Consider the following 21,339-nt stretch of genomic DNA (forward strand, 5'->3'; position numbering starts at 1 on the left):
TAAGTATACAGTTTAGTAGTAACGATATTCACATTGCTGTGCAACAGAGCTGTAGAACTACGTATCTTGCAAAACTGAAACTATGCCCATTAAACACTCATTCACCTTTCCCTCTTCTCTCAGGCCTTGGCAACCACCTTTCTACTTTCCAATTCTATATTTTTTTTTTTTTTTTTTAACCACTTTAGATACTTCATGTAAGTGAAAGCATATGGTATTGTTCTTTTGTGACTGGCTTAGTTCACTTAGCATAATGTCCTTGAGGTTTATTCATGTGGCAGCATGTGCTTCTTTTGAAGTCTGCGAGATTCTCCATTGTATGTATATACCACATTTTCTTTATCCAGTCATTGGTCAATGAACATTTTGGTTGCTTTTACCTCTCGGCTATTGTGAATAATGCTGCAAGAACATGGGTCTTCAAATATGTCTTCAAGATTCTGCTCTGAATTCTTTTTGATGTAGACACAAAAGTCGGATTGCTCGGTCATATGTTAATACTATTTTAATTTTTTGTGGAACCCCCATTCTGTTTCCCTTAATGGCTGTATCATTTTACATTCCCACCAGTGGTGCTCATGGGTTCCAATTTCTCTGCATCCTTGCTAATACTTGCTACATTCTGTTACTTTGATAATGGCCCTCCTAAGGTGTGTGAGATGACATTTCATTGTGTTTTTGATTTGCATTTATCTTGTGATTCGTCATATTAACCACATTTTTCTATGTTTGGTGACTATTTGTAGATCTTCTTTGGAGAATAACATATTCAAGTCTTTTGCCCAATTTTAAAACTGGATAGCTTATGACATTTTTATCTAAGGAAAAATTGGCAGTTGTGCCAAAGGCCGATTCTCATGAGGAATGGAGTCACTTTCTGAAAGGAAGTCTGTAGAGCATATGTGGCAGCTGTTCCCTCCTCTTGCTACCTCACTGTCTATAAATTCAAAAGGCATCTAGAATTTCTGCAGCAAATTTTTGAAGGATAGCTAAGACTTTTGAAGGGCTGGTTATGAAGGAGCCATAAAAGTGTCTTGTGAATGTTCAGATTATCCTAGTCTTACCTTCAGACTCAGGCAAACTGCTATATTAAATTAACTTGGTTTTCTGTTTTTGCTTTTTGTTTTGTTTTGTTTTGAGAAGGAGTCTCACTCTGTTGCCCAGGCTGGAGTGCAGTGGCGAGATCTCGGCTCACTGCAACCTCTACCTCCTGAGTTCAAGGAATTCTCCTGCCTCAGCCTCCTGAGTAGCTGGGATTACAGGCATGCGCCACCACGCCCGGCTAATTTTTGCATTTTTAGTAGAGATAGGGTTTCACCATGTTGGTCAGGCTGATTTCTGTTTATTTTAATGTAAAACATGCAAAATGCATTCTAACAGCCACCTCTACCATTGGCAATTATTATTTCAATTGTATTTCAAAGTATCAAACCTATAAATATACCATTAGAAATGAAGAATCTTTCATGACTGTTCCCTGAAGCTTTTCTTCGGTAGTACATTATTGTCAGAAAATACATAAGGTCTGAATCTTGACATTTGAAGGATCAGTAATTGTTGCTATCAAAATCAGGTTATGACCCAGGACAGCCACAGCCAGAGAACACTCACAGAATAGCATCATAAGGCTCAATGTCACAATGATCTGGGAAGGGCAACTAGCCATAGGCACTGCTATTTGGTTCAGAGAAGCACCAATTAATTCGACTGCTCTCTGATCCACTTGAAGAACTCGGCTGGAAATCAAACAAAGCCAACCTAAAAAAAAAAAGTCTAACACTAGAGGTATGTTGTGTGTTCTTTCAAGTAGACTATATTTTAGACTCTAGAACTAAGGGTCATAACTCTTGTATTTCTCTCTTTTCATAGAATTAGAGTTTGCCAAAGGTGTTAAAAATAAAATGAGTGTGAATGTCCTACAAGGTTTATGAGAAAGTTCAGAAGGAAAGTAAAGAAAGACTAAGCAGCAAGACTTTTAGGTAAGAGTAATAATAACAACAATATGAAAAATGAAAGCTTTCATCCCCATCTTCATTGGTTCTCACTCTTCCTCCTGGAAATCAAATTTGCATGTGACTTATATTTTAATAAGAATGGCTGTTACAAAATTTCACATTCATATTTTGAGTAAAAAAGATAGGCGGAATTAAAAACTAATTTAAAAATTGATTCTTGAATATTTAACAAAATCCTAAGACTCTCTCCATTTCCTAAATCCCTTTCAAAGATAATGTCACATTTATGACCCCTACCTCATGCTATTAGAAACATACATATGGCAATGTCACACATTAACAGTTGTACCCTAAAACCACTTCCTAGAAATTAAATTATTTTCCTCATCAGACACAATGTTGTGTCTCTTCCAAACTCCAAGTGATTCCTGAGAGTAGGATAAAGTTCTACAGTGTTGCTTGTCTGCTAGAAGCTCGGGTATTTCTACTCTGTAGCACTGACAGGAAATCCAAACACAAAGAAAGAAGATGAACGGTATTGTGATCTCACTGAGTTTGGGAAACAGATTATAGTTGAGGGAAGCTGAGGTGGCTAGAATTTGCAGATCACAGTAGCAACCAACTGAAGTGAAGCTGGGAACATGTTTCAGAAATCTGCATGAGGTAACCTTGAGTCTTCTGTTGAATACTGGGCTGAGCATTGGGAAGGAGAATTTCCACAAGGCCAGACAATGAAAACCTATGAGAGCTATAACCAGAGAAATACCTGAAGGTCACAAAGGGTTGATAGGCATTTTAGTTCCAACTAAGCAGACTGGGGAAAACACATTGAAAATCAGGACAGATTCAATAGAATCTGCAGAAAATTTATATCTTCAGAGTAAAGCTAAACTAACCAAAAAGGAAAATCTATGTCTTCAAAACAAACATCAGAAACAAGAGTTTGAAAGACTGAAGCTGATCCACAGGTAACTTAACTGGCTGTCAAAACGAAAATCAACACATTTTAAAGGAAGAGTATACCATCCAGGCATTCAATAGCTAACATTCACCAAGTCCAGCTCTCAATAAATTAGAAAAAGATATACAGAAAACCTCAACTATTTAGAAATTTAGCAACATATCTTGATTAACTCACTCATAATGAAATGCCTCACCAAATAAGCAGTAGAGTGAACTTTTCTTAGTGTGATTAAGGGAATCAATTAAAAACCTACAGCTAACATATACATAATTGAATGACATAACACTTTCCCCCTATGATTATGAAAAAGTCAACTATAATCCCTTTCACAACCTCAATTCAACTTAGAGAAGATGCCACAGCACACACAATAAGGGGAAAAATACAAGACATAAATCTTAGAAGGAAAGAGAAAATCCCTGTGTTAATTCACAAAAAAAACAAGATCATGGTTACAGGTTAGGTTTCCTAGGAAGCAGATCCTTAGACGGATTTTAGTATGCAGAAACTTTTTTGAGGAAATAGCTCTCAAATCAATATCTATGAAGGGGAGTTCCAGGAAACAGCACTGGGTTGGAGGAGAAACTATCCTGAGGTTAAAAAATCAAGAAAGACTTAAGTAAACCCATGGGATCTGCAGAGTTAAAATGCCATTTTATTAGTTATGACAAGGTGGTCAAACTTTTACACTGCCCCAGGAAGAAGTTTACCTTTAAGCAAATTGGACTGACTTCAGCTGAGGCAATGCCTGAAAGAACTTGCCTGACTTGGCCAACTGACTGCCAAGAGCATTCCTAACACCTAGGTAGGAAGTCTTTCACTGAAGAATTCTATGGCGGCAAGACACAGTGTCCACAGATTAAGTATAGAACATCCAAAATGATGTATAGAAAAAGATTACTAGAACTATTGAACATGAGCTTAGCTAAGTCAAGTGATACATGATTTATATATAGCCATCAACTGTTTTGCTATATACTAGCAATGAACAATTTAGAAAGTAAAATTTAAAATATAATACAAAATGCTATTTAGAATTAGGAAATATTTACGTATTTATTTAGAAAAGTGTATGTAAAATACCTGCACAGAAAGCTATACATTTTTTGCTAGAAAACAATAAAGAACTACTAAATGTATAAATATATCATGTACACAGATGGAAAATCTCAATAATATTTTCAGTTTTTTTTTCCAGATGATCTATAGATTCAATGCAACCCCAGTCAAAATCCAGGCAGACTTTATTTTTCTTTTACATTTGACAAATGATTCTAAAATTTGTACAGCAAAGGAAACAATATAAAATAGCCAAAGTGCTTCTGGAAAAACAAATGGGAAGACTGGCGTTGCCTTATTTAAACACTTAGCCTAAGACTAGAGTAATCAAGAGAGTTAGGTCTTGGCATAAGAAGATACATGTAGATAGATTAAATGTATAGAGTTCGGAAAAAGATCCACATATATATGGCAGTTGATTTTTTTTTTAGCAAAAATACTAGCATAAAAATGGAGAAATGATCATCAATTTTAAAAGTAATGCTGTAAATATTGGATGTATTTGTGGGGAAAATTAATCTCAACCTTTACCTCATAATATATAAATTGAAATGAATTATAGACCTAAACACAAAGGCAAAAACTGTAAAATTTCTAGGTGAAATTATAAGAGAAAATCTTTTTGGCCTTGAGTTTGGTAAACATCTCTTAGGTGGAAGACAACAAATAAAAACCTAAAATAACACCTCAACAAGTTAGACATCAACAAAATTTAAAACTTCTGTTTTTTAAAAGACTCTGTGGACACAAAAAAAAAAGACAAGCCAGAGACTGGGAGAAACTATTTTCAACATATGTATATTACATTGTACTTATATTCAGATTATATAAATAACTTCAACTCAATAATAAGAAGACAATGCAACATTTGTAAATGTGCAAACAACTTGAATAAATACTTCACAATAGAAGATTTTCAAATGTCCAACAAGCATATGAAAACATGCTTGGTAATATAAGCCATCAGGGAAAATATAAATAAAAACCACAATGAGATACCAGTATACACCAAACAGATTGATCTAGGTGTCCAAATTGAGAGTAAGTATTTTAAAAAATTTAGAGTACATTGTACACTGACAAAGTAATTTTATGTTGACTGAATCTAATATTAACAAAATAGAACTTGTTTCTTTCATGTCTTTGTGGGTATTTTCCACATATTTAATAATTTATTTTCATTGTAATTCAGAAAAGTATAAATTTCCGAGAGTTTAGACATTTTTTAAGTGGTCCCTTACCACAGATATTTTGAGAAACCTTGTTCTAAGGAATTGAAATAAGGTACTTAGCCCACACGGTACACTAGCAAGATGACCCCAGCCGTGATAACCAGAAAGCTAAAGAAATGTACTCTGTGTAGACCTGGCTCAGTCTTTAGCATCCCAATCCCCCCTGGATTTCCAATGAAGACAGAAACCACAAACTATTGCTTTAACTATCATGTTGTTCCCCCATCCATATGTTAATACACTTTGTGCACATCATGACAGGTGAAAAGATTGCATAAAATGTGTATATCTAATTCCCTGTGAGAGGAAGTTTAGAAACAGAAAATATGGCTAACCTTTGCATGATGCAAATATGAAGACCAAATTTCATCCTGATATTCCAGATGGCCACAACTTTACAAAGCTTAATACACTGTCCTTTTTTTTTCTTATAAACTGCTAAAATAGTATACTTATTGCTTAGCTTTAAAATGCATAATGTCTGCTTTGTGTGCTGTGATAATAGGACTTTAATAACTGAACAAAGAGCAACATAAACCAAAATAATGCATTAATTATAAAGTGTGGACTTTTTAGCCAAAAAGGACTGTGAATTTAGAATCTGTACTCGTTTCCTTTCAATGCAAAGCCAAAATAAGTCTACTTGTTGGACTATAGTTTCATTTACTAGATGTTTTTTAGTGAAGGAACAGCACCAATTTTACACAGACATACACAATTTGACTGCAGCATGCTCTGCTAGCATATATTAGACTTAATGGAGTACGTGATAAATGTTATTTATATATTTTTCTTTTTATTGCATGTAGAGTAAAATAGCACAGAAAACCAAGGAGACATAGAGAATTATTTTATCCCCAACTGATTTTATTAAATGATCAATAATGATTAGACAAAATGAAGTCTAATAATTATATAGAATAAATAAGTTCACATAAGGATTTCGCCTTTAAATTTTCTTTGCAGCCTAAATTCTTAGCACAGAAAGATGTGAAAGACAATGTATTTTTTTTCATGTCTAGCAGAGACTCATCAGATTTAGGAGATTATGTTTATAGAGCTGTCTTGAAAACTTTCCCACTATCATGGAAAACTTAAATCTATATTAAAAAACTTTTGTGAGCCTTGCTTTGCAAATAGAATCTGGAAAGGAAATAGATCTGTAAAAACTGTGTGATTCTTTCCCCTACATCCCCCCAACACGAAAGAAATTTCATCTGTCAGTGCAGTAGTAAAAATTTTTTTGAAGAGTCAGACATATGGGCTAACTTTAAAATAGAGCTTTTGTTCTTCTATGTTAGTGACTATTTTCCCTATAAAGCATTAGTTGCAGAATCTAATATTCCTCACAAATATTTGATTGAAAATTCATACTTATTAGCAAAAACCAGAGTTACTTTTGGAGCAACCTAATATAACGTGGTAAAATATTTATATGAAATTAAACTTTCTGGAAAAAATCTAAACCAATGTATGTGGGTAAAGTGTTAGTTTTCTGCATGTATTTGTTAATACTACTTTGCAATGGGGGTTGTATTTGGCTAACATACTGTTGTATTAATCTTTTGAATAATAAATCTATCTATGAAGCATTAAAATTTATCTTTCTTGATTATAGAATTTTTGGTTTCCTTCATTAAGTTATCATGTAACACTAAAGTATTGAATTAAATCTGTAACTCAAATATCTTTGCTTGTTTACACACAATATTTTACTCTGTGGAAGACTCCAGTGTAATGATCAGCCATCATGCTTCCCTTGTCACCCCTATTCTCTTCTATTAAAAAAATCATATTATTTGCTACACAGAATTGTTGACAGAATTAAATGATCTTGAAAAGCACTGTTCACAATAAATGCTGCATAAGTGTTTGTTGATAATAGCATTATATCACCTTTCAGGCCATAAAGGAAATTCTTGGATTAATTATATTCCTATGCAGTCTTTATAAAATTGTCAAGCTCTTTTTTTTTAAGTTTCCATAAATCTTGAATCCATGTTTTAGTTCTCTGAACTATTGTGGCTTCTTTGAAGATGTCTTGCTAGTTTAGTCTCAGCTACCCTTGTTCTGTTTTTAATTCCTCTGTTTTTACTATTTTGAGAGTTCTTAGTGAAAAAACTCCTTATTCTCATATACAGTAACTCACTTTCTTGAACAATTACATATAGAATAAAATCTGCTGTAGTTTCATGTGTCAGAAAGTTAATTCCTAATGCAACAGCATTAGAATTTGTGGCCTAAGGATAAGAGTTGAGGTCACAAGGGCTCTGACCTCATGAATGGAATAATGCCATTATAAAATGGGCTTGTGGCTGGATGTAGTGGGTCACACCTATAATCCAAGCACTTAGGGAGACCCAGGCAGTTGGATAGGCTGAGCCTGGGAGTTCAAGACCAGCCTGGCTGACATAGCAAAACCCAGTCTCTAGCAAAAACAAACAAACAAACAAATTAGACATTTTTTGGTAGTCATCGCCTGTAGTTCCAGGTACTTGGGAGGCTGAGGTGGGAGGATCACTTGAGCAGGGAAGTGGAGGCTGCAGGGAGAAGCGATTGTGCCACTGCACTCCAACCTCTAGGGTGACAGAGTGAGCCTTTGTCTCAAAAACAAACAAACAAACAAACAAACAAACAAAGCAAAAATGGGCTTGCAAGAGTGGGTTCACTGATCTTTCACTTCTGCCATGTGAGGAACAGTATTCCTGTACCCTGGAGAAGGCAGCACTCGAGCCACCATCTTGGAAGTGAAGATCAGGCCCTCAGCAGACACAAAACCTGCCAGTGCCATGATCTTGGATTTTTCAACCTCCAGAACTGTAAGACATACATTTTTATTATTTATAAATTACCCATGCTCAGGTATTCTGTTATAGCTGCATAAAAAAGAATGAGATAGAATAAGACAGAAGCTGTGTGAGCCTGCATGAGAACTTCAATTAACTGTCCATTCTCTAAACAAAACACAGAAATTGGAGATATGCAGACAGACAGACAGACACACACACACACACACACACACACACACAAAACCTGGTCATATTTCTAATTCAATTTAATACACAATTATTAAATAAGTGTTACATCCTAGAAACATATGTTGGTAATACACTTTCTAGAACAATTGCATATAGATTACTATCAGCAAACTATTCAAGTTCTCATGATAAGGTACATGGACATGTTAATGTACATGAGAACTTGAATACTTTGCTTATAGTTGTGTAGGTCTTAGTTTCCCCTTCTGTAGGTAACCGGATGGTAAAAGTAGCACCTATCTTATGAAATACCTGTGAAAAGTAAATGAGGGAATTGGTGTAATAAACATAGAACCTGGGTCACATATAACAAATATTACAATGTATTAGAAAGATACGAAGATAGGGTTGCCCTCAGGCAGTTGAGTGTTAAGAGAGAGATGGATATTAAACATTTAAAAGTTTATCACTAAAGTGAAGCAAGAATCTTACACACTCATAGCTAGTCAGGAAAACAATTCTAAAAAAACTTGAAGCCAGAAGTTGCTTATCATCTGAACTTAGCTTAGATCAAGCTATTTCATAAGTGGATTAAAATACCAAAATTGCAAATCTATCAATCATAAAAGCTTAACACGTCACTAGTCATGGTTACTAAAAATTAAAGATGTATGACCTATTTTAAGGAATACACAAGTCAAAACAACTTAAACATGTTTCAATATTAAGCTAAAATTACTTTTTGTTATCCTTTGATATTGTACATATGCTTACTTTATCAAAAATAATCTTCACATTACTAAAAACATAATTAATACATATATTTTTAAAATTTTTACAAAAGTGTCACCATTCAGTAATTATTGCTGCATATATTAAAAGTGTAGTTTTTATAAGTGGTTGTTAAATTCAACATTCATTAAATAGTTGAGTAATTCACATACCCTTGATACTGAGGATAAAATAACAAAAATACAGACTAGATCTTTTAACACACTGAGCTTATAGTTCAGTTGGCAGAAGAATAAAAGGAGCAAACAATAAAGTGATTTGTGCTGAGGACCACGAAAGAAGTGCATAGGGTGATACGAATTTACTAGTGTGAGTTTAAAAGGTATAATCCAAGAAACCTTCTCAGAAAGTGACAGATGAGCTGAGGTGTCAACAATAAGGGAGATCTAGCTGTACACAGATTAAGGAGTTGCCTGTAGTAAGCAGAGCAAACACAAGAGCCAAATTTGGGGGCAGGAATAAGATTGACATGCTCTGAGAACCAAAAGGATTACAACACCTGCTGGTATTGCTGAAAATTAGAGAGCAACAGATAATGGATGTGGCAGGAAAAAAAAAAAGTAGAAACCATGTCTGCTAGAACTTCACAGGCTATGTTGGGAGTATGAATTTTATCTGATGAGTAATGAGAAGATATTAGAACCCCCTAAATGAAAAATTCCACTAAAAGTATATAAATTAGCTTAGTAATCATGCATTCTCATACATTAATCAACCAAATATGTAGTATTTAACTCTGAAACACAGAGGAAATTTGATTATCAACATAACTGTAATGAGGCATATTTTGTTATATTGTAGCAAAAAGATATTACAGGTTTACCTTCTATTACTTGATACTACAGCAACAATATTGAATGCTGAAGCCTTGCAGACAGGCAGACAACAACCCTGAGATACTCAGTTTAAATACAATATTGTGTTGGGTTATGGGGCAGAAGTAAGGCATTAACCATTATCCTTTATAAAGATCAATATTACTCTACTTGTTTGTCTGCTTTTTACTACCAACTCCTTATTCTTATTTATACTTTTGTTTTTGAGAGAGGGTCTCACTCTATCATCCAGGCTAGAGTGACATGGTATGACCAACACTTTAAGTGATCAAAGACTAAACACATTTAGTTCAAAATGGAGACTAGGTAATTTTGCCAGTTGCATGAAACAATGGGCAGAATTTTCAATTAATTTTTAAACCAGCAAAAAAGCTTCTATATTTTAGTATCACCTGCGGAAATAACAGGTTAGTTTCTGGTTGAAAAGCATCTCTAATCCGACGCTCTATCTGATACTACCATTAATATGGGCATACAAAAGTAATTCATATACTTTCCAGCTTTTATTTCCAAATTCTATATGATGGCTTAATGCTTAATTTCAACAAATAAATATTTCAACATATTTGTATATATACACATGAACTTATTTTTACATACTTTCAAAAGTTTAACTTGTAATTTATTTTGATCATATGTTAACAATTTCTTTTTTTCTTACAATAATCTAAGCATCAAGGAGACTTAACATTTTGGATTTCTCCTAAAACAAGAAATTGTCATGCTGAAAGTTCTGTACTCTTTGCGACCATTTCCTTTAGGATAAATGACATAAATATTTAAAATGAAGTTAATGAAAAGACTAAATTATATTTTTACTAATACAAATCAAATGAAGTAAAATTGAGTTTGTGATTTTCTCATTACCATATTCTAATCTGCTAAGTTTCTCAATCTAGAAAGATTAATGATAATAAAAGAGCTAATATTTACTGAATTTGTCAAAGAATAATTTACTTTAGTTAAAATATGACATACAAATATGGCACGAACATGGATCAAATATTTATTCAACTTATTAATGGGAAAACCATTAGGAAAGTAAAACTTCTTAAAAGTACAATTCAAAGAAAAGAGGATTATATAGTCAGTCTTAAAAGGTATGCTGAATAAGTTTGCTAAATTAGAAACAATACTGGCTAACATCTTAAAGGGTAATAAACCACGATCTTTGAAGGTTATACTATTAATTAAGCATAAGTCACTTAAATCATTACTGGACAAAAACCATAAACTAACATCTAACTTAACAGATTTTGAACCTTAATAAATGGTAAGTATAAATTCAAACAAACGTGCATTCTGTGGCCTCTAAACTAAAGGGAAGAAAATAATCCTTTGTTGCAGACTGTTAGACAATGCTTCAATAAGCGTTGAAAGGACATGCAGTCTTTTTTTCATCTACTTACAAGTTTGAAATAATTTTCTTAAAATGACTTTATGCTATGCACACATTCTCCAAGTTCCTTTAATGTATGCACTCACTGAATTGTTGATGCACTCTTATATGGTAGGTGCTATTGTTCCACCCTCATTTCTTGAGAAAAGGAAGCTGAGGCACAGAGGTTGGGTATCTCAAATAAAATCATATTATCTGGTGCTCTAAGAGCAACCTCCCACCTTGTATTATATATCTTTGTGGTTTAAATATATAGCAGCATGACATTCCTCACAGTTTAAACATATAGCGGCATGACATTTAGTAAATATTCTGGGTTTCTTACTATATCTCTTCTTTATAGAAAGTTTGAGTAAGATACTACCCTTGACTGTTTTATAAATGCTAACACATGCATACAATCAGACTTCCTTTCTCTTGTCTATTTGCTTTAACTATTGCATCATTCTGATGAGAGGTATAATTAATAATTTACTAAGCAAACAGACATTAGTTAAGTATTATGATGTAACAGGCACAGTAGTTAGAATCTTCACTAAATGAGTTAATAGACAATGTTTGTCAAGAAAAATAAAAAATAATCATAATTCCAGAAGGAATTTCTAAGGTGAAAGACCAATAAACAAAGGAAAGAAAACACGTACGTGAATATAAATAAATACTAAGTGATGAAATATTGACTCCATGTGTTTAATCCTCTCTTCCATATCATGGTAATTTTTAGATATAGGGATATAAACATAAGCTATCATTAAATACCAAGTTATGAATAGTTATGAAAAACTACACAGAGGTGCTCTGATTTAAAGTGGTGTAAGAAATTGCATTGCACCTCAAGAGGGTAAAATTTCTTATTTATTTCTTACATAAAGTAAATTGTACCTTTTAAATAATAAAAGAGGGCATAACCTTCCAAATACTGCATGAGTAATGTTATTTTTAAAAATAATCATTCAAAGGAAGGAAAACAACATTCAAAAGAAGGCACAAAGTATTTTGAAAATGTGGTTTCAAATTTAATCACAATACATGGAAATATACCCAACTTGTTCTATCAGATAGTAATTTTTTTAACTTGAGAAAGAAGAATAAATTATAAATATATGCTGTTTACAAAAAGAGTTTTAAAACATACATAGTCAGATAGTTTGATAGTAAAATAACAAGAAATAATATATGAGGTAAAGAGTAGCCCCCAAGAAATTGGTGTAGATAAATTAATGTTCTACAAAGTTAAAAATCATTATTAGGATACAGTGGGTAATTATGCAACAATTGAAATTTAAATCATTAATGATACCATTAAAAAGTCAAAATTCACATGCCTTTGCATACACAGTCTCAAAATATATAAAGATATCTATAAAGACAAATTGATAAATTAATTATTAATCTTATATGATATATAATTTTATTGTATCCACATATATTATACATTATAATTAATACAATGCTTCTTGGAAACATGAAAGACCAAGAAGACCTAATGTTGGCAAAGTTGTAGAAGAGCTGAACATATATAAAAATTGATATCCAACAATTAGAAAATACATATTCCTCTAAGGTAAACATGTAACATTTTAACAATTGATACTAGAGTCCACAAACAAGTCACAATAAATAACAACATAAAAAACAGAACATGTCTTCTGACAATATTCAACTAAATTTGAATTTATTTTTTAATTAAAATGTCTCTATTTGTGCAATTTTAGTTTTGAATGCTTCTGAATGAGTTTAAGAATAAGAATGTTTTGGTGTTGGAGGTACTAATAAATGGGGTCAAACTTTCCCAAAAATTCAACCAATATTCACCAAGACTGACCAAATTCTGGGCCATAAAACACACTGTAATAAATTTAAAGAACAGAAGTCTTACAATGTGCCCTCAGAAAACAATGGATTTAGCCTATAAATCAATAACAGAAAGACAACTGGAAAATCCAAAAATAAATAGAGATTTAAAAACACACTTCTAAATAACATATTGGTCAAAGAAGAAATCACAGGAGGGATAAAAAATGTTTTAAACTAAATGAAAATGAAAACACAATTTGTTAAAATTATTGGGATGAGTGAAGGTAGTGCAGTGACAATTCAACACATGAAATTTATACCATGGACATATACATCAGAAAAAAAGAAGTATCTAAAATCAATATTCTAAGTTTACACTTAGGAAACAAAAAAAGAACAGCAAATAAAGTCCAAAATAAGCAGAAGAAAATACATAATAAGAATTAGAGCAGAAATCAATGAAATTGAAAACAGGAAATCAATGGAGAAAATCAAGAAAACCAAAAACTCGTTCTCTAAAATGATCAATAAATTTAATAAGCCTTCAGCCAGGCTAATAAAGAAAAAAAGGGAGAGGACACGATTTACAATACCAGAAATTAAAGAGGGACATCATTTCAGATCTTATGGATATCAAGAGGATATTAAGTCTGTGTACACAAATTTGGTAACCTAGGTGACAAAAGATACCAAAACATACAGTCGAAAAAGTAGACACTTCAAATAGGCCTATATCTATTTTTAAAAGTTGAATCAATAACTAATAAACTTCTAAAACAGAAAGCAGTAGCCCCAGATGAGTTCACTAGTAAATTCTACCAATGTTTAAGGAAAAAATTATACCAATTCTACACAATGCCTTTCAGAGGATGGAAGCAGAGAGAAGACTTTCTAATTCACTTTATAAGGTTAGCATTACCCTAGTATGAAAATTATAAAAATACATTGCCAGGAAAAAAAAACCTATAAGACAACGTGTCTCATGAATATAGATACAGAAGTGCTAAACAAAATAACAAACTACATTCAATAATATATCAAAATAATTATACACCACAACCAAGTGGGATTTTTTTTCAGATATGCAAGGCTAGTTCAACATCTGAAAATAACTGAATGCAATCCACCATATCAATATGCTAAAAAATAAAAATCATATCAATCGATGCTGAATAAGTACTTTACAAAACCCAATACCCATTTAAGATAAAAACTCTCAGTAAACTCGGAATAGAATGTAACTTTCGCAACTGGATAAATAATATTTACAAAAAACCTACAGCTAACATCATACTTAATGGTGAGGAATATGAAGCTTTCCCACTAAGATAAAAGCAAGGATGTCTCCTCTTGATGCTTATTTTCAACAACATATTGGAGGTACTAGCTTATGCAGTAAGACAAGAAAAGGGAATAATAGCTATGCAGATTGCAAATGACAAAATAAAACTGTCTTTTTCCACAGCAGACATATCACATATGCAGAATATTCAAAATAATTGATTTAAGAAAAGCTTTGGTAACCAATAAGCAATTATAGCATGGTTGCAGGATACAAGGTTAATATATTATACAAAAGTCAATCACTTTTCTATATATTAGCAAGGAACAAGTGAAATTTGAAACAAAAACACAAAACCACTTACACTAGCATTCCCAATAGTGAAATATTTATATATGAATCTAAAAAATAAGCACAAGATTATTATGAAGGAAAATAAAAAACTCCCATGAAAGAAATAAAAATCTAAATAAATATAGAAACATTTTATACTCATATGTAGAAAGACTCAATATTGACACAATGTCACTTCTTTCCAACTTGGTTGTAGATTCAATGAAATTCCAATGAAAATCTCAAGTTATTATGTGAATATTGAAAAACGAACCCTAAAGTTTATATGGAGATCCAAAAAATGCAAAAGAGCCAGCACATATTGAAAGAGAAGAACAAAGTTGGAAGATTGACACTACCTGACTTCAAGGCTTATGATAAAGCTTCAGTAATAAAGACAGTGTGGTATGGACAAACTAACAGAAATATAGATCAAAGGAACAGAATAGAGAAACCAGAAATAGATCCACATAAATATATTGTCAACTGACCTTTGACAAATAAGAAAAAACAATACAGTAGAACAAAAATAGCCTTTTTACTAAACAAATGAACATCCACATTCAAAAAAAATGAATCTAGATGGAGACTTACACGCTTCACAAAAATTAACTCAAAATGAATAATAAACCTAAATGTAAAACACAAAACAATAAAACTCCTAGAAATAACATGGAAGAAAATCTAGATAACCATGGGGATGAAGATGACTTTTTAGATATAGCATCATCGGTATAATCCATGAAAAAAAAATTGATAAGCTAGACTTCAATGAAATTAAAATTTCTGTTCTGCATAAGACAATGTCTAGATAACAAGAAAACAAGGCACAGACTGGGAGGGAATATTTGGAAAAGACACATCTGATAGAGGACAGTTATCTAAAATATATAATGTATCCTTAAAATTCAACAATAATCAAACAATCTGACTGACAAATGGGCTGAAGACCTTAAGAGACACTTTACTTAAAGAAGATTATACAGATGGGAAATAAGCAATGACAAGATGGTCCACATCATATGTCATCAGAAAAATGTAAATTAAAACCATGAGATACTACAGTGCATCTGTTAAAATGGCCCAAATCTGGAAAACTGACAACATCAAATGCTCATGAAGTTGTGGAGGAAAAAGGGCTCTTATTCATCGTTGCTGAAATGCAAAATGTTACAGCTACTTTGAAAGACAGTTGGGTAGTTTCTTACAAAACTAAACATACTCATTATATGACATAACAATTGCACTCTTTGGTATTTATCCAAAGGAGTTGAAAACTTTTGTCTTCACACAAACCTCTATATAGAGTTTTGTAGCAGCTTTATTTATAATTGCCAAAACTTGGAAGCAACCAAAATGTCCTTCAGTGGGCGAATGAAAAAAAAAAAAACTGTAGGATATTGAGGCAATGGAATATTATTCAGTGCTAAAAAGAAATAAGCCATTAAGTCATGAAAAGACACAGATTAACTTTAAATGCATATGACTAAGCAAAAGAAGACAATACCAAAAGACTATATGCTGAACGATTCCTGTATGATACTACAATTAACACAAGCCATTATTTATCTGTCCAAACCGACAGAATGTACAACATAAGAGTGAACTCTAATGTTGGGGCCAGGTGTGACGGCTAATGCCTCAGAAGTCGAGGGTTCAGTGTGCTGTGATTGCACCAACGCACTCCAGCTTAGGTGACACAGTGAGACTCTGTCTCAGAAAGAAAAAAAAAAAGTGAACCATAATGTAAACTATGGGCTTTGGGTTATTATGATGTGTCAATGTAGGTTCATCAGTTGTAACAAATGTACCACTCTGGTGGAGGATGTTGATAATGAGGGAGGTTATGCATGTGTGGAAGCAAGGGAGATATGGAAAATCTCTGTCAACTCCTCTTAACATTTCTGTGAACCTATAACTTCTTTAAAAAAAATAAAGTCCTTAAAAAAGTCAACTGATAAAAAGACTAATTCATAATCATTAATTTTAGCAACATGGAAATCTTTGTTTACATTTACAGCCACAACTTTCTTTGAAAAGGAGCAATAACAATTTAATAAGGACCACATCAAAGACACTTTAGTAAAAGAATTTGGAGGAGGTAAATAGAGACAAGTGTCTGAGAAGGCCACAAAACAAAGCAGTAGTTGAAGAGAAAGAGGGGTCAAGAGCAGAAATTTTTTAAACATAAAAAAAAACTTGTTTGCTAGTAAGAAATATCAAGTACAGATAACATGTAAACACTTAGGGGAGAAACAAAACCAATAGTACAAAACTCTTCCAGACATTTGCAGATTCATTCCCAATTTAGTTTATCAAGCCAGCATTACCTTGATACCAAACCAATTCACATATCAATATTCCTAATGTAATCAATTCAACATTGTAAATATAACCTTAGCAAATTAAATTCAGAAGGCATTAAAAGAAAATATCCTGTCCAAGTGGAATCTATCCTAGGTATGCAAGGTTTGTTAAGTATTTGAAATGTAATCAATGTATTTGACTTCGGTAACAAACCAAAGAACAAAAATCATGTAATCATCTCAATAGAGGCAGCAAAGTTATTTGGAAACATCAAACATCAAACCTGATAAAAATCCTGAACAAACTAAGAAAAGAGGAGAACTCCTTACAAATTGGTTGAAGATATCTATTAAAACAAACAAACAAACAAACAAAACCTACATTTAATATCATGTTTGGTAATGAAAGCATTGATGTTTTCCCCTTAGACCACAAAAAAGACAAGGATATCTGCTCTCAGCAGCTCTATTCAACATGGTATTGGAGGGTTTGATCAGTTCAATAAGATAAGGAAAAGAAAAAAAAAGACATTCAAATTAGCAAGAAAAAATTTTAATTGTCTTAATTCTCAGATAACATAATTGCCTCTATAGAAAAATGAGTGAACTATACAAAAAAACTACTACACTAATATGTGAGTTTGAAAATCAGTTGTATTCCTATATACTGGCAATGTGAATTCAAACATTGAAATTTTAATATCACTGAGAAAATATAAAAAATATGAAAAAATTTTAAAATAAATCTGACAACAGTCGTACAAAGCCTCTGCACTAAAAAATTGAAAGAATATTGATGAGATAAATTAGAGATTTTGATTAATGAAGAGGCTTATCACGTTCTTGGGACAGAAGACACATTATGAACGTATCAAATATCTCCAAATTGACCTATAGATACAATGCAATTACAGTAAAAAAATGCGGCATATATTATGGTAGAAATTGAAAAGTTCATTCTAAATTTTACATAAATAGGCTGTATTAGTCCATTTTCATACTGCTGTAATGAACTGCCCAAAATTGGGTAACTTCTAAAAGAAAGAGTTTTAATTGACTCACAGTTTAGCATGACTGGGGAGGCCTCAGGAAGCTTACAATCATGGTGAAAGGTGAAAGGGAGGAAAGGCATCTTCTTTACAAGGTGGCAGGAAGGAGAAGAACTGAGCAAAAGGGGAAGAGCCCTTATAAAACCATCAGATCTCATGAGCACTCACTCACTATTATGGGAACAGCATGGGGGAAATTACCCTCATGATTCAATTACTTTATCCTGGTCTTTGGCTTAACACATGGGGATTATGGGAATTACGGGATTACAATTCAAGATGAGATTTGGGTGGGGCCACAAAGCCTAACCATATCATAGGCAAATAACCTAAAATTACCAAAATATTTTTTAAAGATAGAGATCTTTCATTACCTGAATTTAAGAACTAGTAAGCCTTCAGTAAGGAATACAGTACAATAGTGGCATAAAAACAAATAGGTAAATGAAACAGGGTTATTTATTGTCAGAAATAAATCCACACACATATATAAGATAACTGATTTTCAACAAAGATGAAAAGGCAATTTGGTGGTGAATGGATAAAAATGAATAGTGTTGTGGAATTACTGGAAATTCATATTCAATAAAACAAAAACAAAAATAACAAAACAAATTTTGATTCATATCTTGAACCATATTCAAATATTAACCCCCAAATTGATCATATACCTAAATAAAAACCTACGCTCTAAGAAAACATAATAGAAAATCATTTGTGAGCATGTGTATGTTAGTCATTTCTCACATTGCTAATAAACATATACCTGAGACTGGGTAATTTATAAAAAAAAATTGACTCTCAGTTTTGCATGTGTGGGGAGGCCTCAGGAAACTTACAATCATGGTGGAAAGGAAAGCAAACACATCCTTCTTCACACGGCAACAGAAGAGAGACGTCAGTGCCCAGCAAAGGGGGGATGCCCCTATAAAACCATCAGATCTTGTAAGAACTTACCGTCATGAGAATAGGATACGGGAAACCACCCCATGATTCAGTTATCTCCCCCTAGTCCTTACCACATCACATGGGGATTATGAGAACTATAATACAATTCAGGATGAGATTTGGGTGGAGACACAGCTAAACCATATCAGTGGGTTAAGCAAAGAATTACTATGTTAAACATCAAAAATGCAATCTTTAAAAAACAAATTGATAAAACAGACTTTGTAAAAATAAAAAGAGTAGTCCACAAAAGACATTGTTAAGAGAATGAAATGCCCAGCCACTGACTAGAAGAAAATATTTTAAAATAATTTATATCATAAAGGACTTGAATCTAGAATATATGAAAGTCTCCTAAAACTAATAATGAGTAAAAAAACATAGAAATGGACAAAGGATGGAAGCAGACATACCACCAAAGATGGTACATACTGACATCAAGTAAGTATATAAAAAATAATTTTAACCTGGGTGATAAAATAGTATGTAAAACAATCCCTCGTAACATGTGTTTACCTATAAAACAAAGCACATCTACCCCAAACCTAAAATAAAGGTTAAGAAAAAAAGAAAAATAATTTTAAAAGACCATTATTTATGTATAAGCATATTAAACTACAATGAGATATTTTATAAATCTATTAGAATAACTTAAACAGGCTGACCATAAAAAGTTTTCTCTGAGATATACAGGAATTAGAGTTGTGGTGGGAATATATAGCACTACAACTAGTCTGGAAAGCAGTTTTACCATTTCAGGAAACCAGTATATAAACATATATGTTTACCACATGGCCCAAGCAATTTACATCTAGCTGTTCCCCGAAGAGAAATAATAGTCTCTGTCCATAAAAAGAATTTTACACAATTGTTCATATGTAATAGTCAAAAACTCAAAATAACCCAGATAACCTTTAACAGTTGAGTGGATAAATTATTACATATATTTGCAATGAAATACTACTCAGAAATGAAAAATAATGAGCTTTTGATAACTTAAACTATATGGATAAATCTAAAAATAATTACACTGGGTGAAAAAGCCCACTTAATAGAATGTGGCATATGATTGCATATATATAAAACTCTAAGAAATACAAACTAATCTATAACGTCAGAAAGCAGATGGGTACTTGTATTGGGACAGGTGAAAGGGAGCAGGAAGGATTAGGAAGAAGGTAATATTTAGGAGCAGAAAGAATATTTTGTGTGTGACAGGTATTTTCATTTATTTGACTATGGTAGTGAATTCACAGGCATATACAAATGTCAAAACATATACTTTAAATATATGCAGTTTTTAAAAAATTATATATCAATTCAGCTGACAAAAAATCCTAAGTTGATTGATCACTTCCACATTGCAATTACCCAGTTTCTAAATATATCACACTATTAATTTTACTTATCATTTGCCATTCTTATACATTTGTAGCATGTCCATTAGTAATGTGTTTTTTAAAAATATTGATTCTTATTAGATTACTAAGGGAAACAATGAAAGCAATTCAGTCTGCAAGGCTTTCCAATGCTCCTAATTTTAAGCCTGTTTTCACTGATGTCTAATGGCTGAAATGCATATACTTGCAGCAAATGTCCAGCAGAGAATGAGAATCCATACCAAGACATCATGTAAGACCTATTCAGGTATGAGTATACAAGGTGACTGTGTCCACTTTAATAGTTTTAAATATAATTTTTTTCTTTTTACTCATATATTTAGTTGTATTACATTATTGATAGTTAAAATAAATTGTTACTTGAATGAATTAATTCTTAATTTTATGTATAGAGGGCTCTCTTTTGACAGGATAAGATAATAATATTGGATAATATTTTTGATCTTTACATTTCCCTCAAAGGAAAATCCCTGTCCACATAAATAAATGATAGCCCTTTTCTTCTGTGAGAGTAAGAGAAGTGTAATTTTCATCAAGTTCCCTGTTGGTTCACCATGGGTTGCATTGCGTTGGTCAGTTTCTCTGTGGAAATGACATTTTCTCACAAACAGAACCTGCAATTATCTATTAGTCCACACAGAAGAATGTGTAACATATCCCTTGGAATTGCTTAGCAAGGACCTGTATCTCTGTATAAGGCTGGTGGTGATAGGTGACAGTTATTGTGAGGAGGGGTAATTGGCAGAATGTGTATAGTCCTGATGTATAGCAAATATGGTAGCTCTTTAATAATTTTATTTTATCCTAAACAACACTCTCCATTTTATTTTCATTATTTTTCTGTACACAAAAAAATCTCCCGCTTACTAATGGCTGGTTAAGGTCCCAGGGAACACTGTTTCTATCTTGTTCTTCATCATCTCTGCATCCAAACCTAGAACCTAGTGTCATGTTTGAAATAAACATGGTGCTTACAAATACTGAATTTTTAAAATGGCATTCTGCTATA

The 21,339-nt window shown here is 32.5% G+C and overlaps 1 long non-coding RNA gene across 1 annotated transcript in view; it reads left to right on the top strand.

Moving 5' to 3' along the window:
* The first annotated feature begins 1,668 nt into the window (after positions 1-1,668).
* LOC134732729 (uncharacterized) overlaps positions 1,669-21,339 on the top strand; it is a 31,821-nt gene continuing 12,150 nt past the window's right edge. The window contains exons 1-2 of the long non-coding RNA XR_010116212.1: positions 1,669-1,785; positions 7,911-8,029. This is a non-coding gene — a long non-coding RNA (uncharacterized lncRNA). The remainder of the gene's footprint in view (positions 1,786-7,910; positions 8,030-21,339) is intronic.

This window comes from Symphalangus syndactylus, chromosome 16 (genome assembly GCF_028878055.3).
Source record: "Symphalangus syndactylus isolate Jambi chromosome 16, NHGRI_mSymSyn1-v2.1_pri, whole genome shotgun sequence".
Lineage (NCBI taxonomy): Eukaryota > Metazoa > Chordata > Mammalia > Primates > Hylobatidae > Symphalangus > Symphalangus syndactylus.